This window comes from Epinephelus moara, chromosome 17 (assembly GCF_006386435.1).
Source record: "Epinephelus moara isolate mb chromosome 17, YSFRI_EMoa_1.0, whole genome shotgun sequence".
NCBI classification, from domain to species: Eukaryota; Metazoa; Chordata; class Actinopteri; order Perciformes; family Serranidae; genus Epinephelus; species Epinephelus moara.
In genome coordinates, this window is record NC_065522.1 from 16893418 (window position 1) to 16895372 (window position 1955).

A 1955-nucleotide genomic window follows, 5' to 3' on the forward strand; every position below is an offset into this window, starting at 1 on the left:
CCTTTCTGCTGTTCATCCACATCATATAGTCATGTTTTCACCAGGAGAGATGAAAAACAAATGTCTCTATTGAAGTCCAATGTAACCGCTGTGAATCAAAACCGACCACAGGCTTTGTTTCCCACTCAGAAGTTAGATTTTAGGTGTAGTATCACACTGAATCAGCAAAAACATCCCCTCTGGCGTTGGCATCTGTGCTTTGGAGGTTTTCCCAGAGGATGTTGTTTGTGGTGAACTTTTCCCTGGCAAGACAGTTTCTGTCAGACTGGGAAAACACCTCAAGTGGTTTGACGAGAGAGGCAGAGAGAAAAAAGTCAGCCAGAGTATTTCCAAATAGAACAATTTGCATTGTTGCAGATCTCACTGGGATAGCTGTATATTCAAGCTTTTGGCTGGAAACATCTCTGCAGGTGCTAAGTATTGTCCTCTATCGAACTTTTTGTCAGATTTGGTTTTTTATGACCTTGAGGTGTTTAAATATCATCCACACAAAGACCTTGCACAGTTATGGCAGAATCTGCCCTCAAGGATTCGACTTCAAACCCAAGACAATATCAAATCCATCATTATAAATGTTTCTGTAGACGTGGAAAGTATTTGACCCTCCTTTTACCTGCTGTGGATTTAACCATCTGGTTTTTGATATTTCTTTCATTGGAAATTTTTTTTTTTCCGTCTCACCTGCAGACCGCAGTGTCCTCCTTCCTGGCCACCAAGATTGGTACTGGGAGCATAGGCATGTCGAGTTCCAGTCAGTGGAACAGATGGCTTTCACATCTGCTGTGGGCCCCAGATGGATTTCACCAGAGTTTGCTTGAGGAGATCTTGCCTTCGGACCGTTTTCCTGGACCACACTGGCTCGCGTGGACCAAAAAGAGCTTGAGATTCTCAGGGCAAGTCGGTTCTGGTTCAGAAAGATCCCTCAGGTCACGATGCTGAGGAGTTTTGTACCAAAAAACTGTCATTTTTTTTCCAAATGGCTGATTAATTGGACTCAATCTTCTCGTGGTCTCACTCTTGACTTGGCTGCTTTTGAACTTTCCAACCAAAGTCCTGTGGCCCTCTGATGGTCCAAAGCTGTTTGACTGGCAGCAGCCCCGTCTGCCTCGCATCCTTGATAAACAGCTCTGACTCATGGGCACACACACGGCTCCCAGCTTTCTGTGGTGATGTAAAGGAAACAAAGGAAAGGCTGTTGTTTAGACCACTGCTTCTCGAAGTGGGCGCCTTGAGGACGAGCCAAGGATACCACAAGATTTATCGTATAACTGTTTACGTATTGTGTGTTATTACAGCCCAGTCGCCAGTAGAAAATGTTTGCATTATACATTTGTGCAAACCACAGATACATCACATTTGTCCACTTCATACATATCACATCAGTGTTTCTAAAATGAAATTGTTCTGATTACATGTATATGAGCTGACCTTGTCTTTGGGAGGCGGAGGGGATGGTGGATGTCGAAACGCCTAGGCGAGACGGCTGCCAGTCTGCAGACTTCATTTGAGACCAGCAAGCAACAAAACTGGTTGTGTTTTAGCAAGACATAAACGTGTTGCAGATGTGATTGTGCCACACGTTAACTGCAGTGTTGTTGAAATGTAAAGCAGCATAAAGTTTTGACATAGCTGCCACATAATAACATACAAATGTCACATTTCCATGGTTGATGGAACTATATTATGCCAACATTTTTCCTGGCAATTGACCCATCGCTAAGTCCCACCCCTGGATGCAGACTGGCCAATCATCATGCAGCACAACAGCAACAACACAGCTGAGCTCCATTGATTCAGATTTCCTTCATTTTCAGGCTGGTTTTGTGGATTTGGAGCTAAATGTTGTGCCTGGGGCTCGTCGTGTATTAATGATACTCGTTACCTGGAGAGGTTGGAAAAAGATACACGTTTCTTCCCTGTTCCAAAACCAAAATCAGACCCTGAAAAATGTAGGG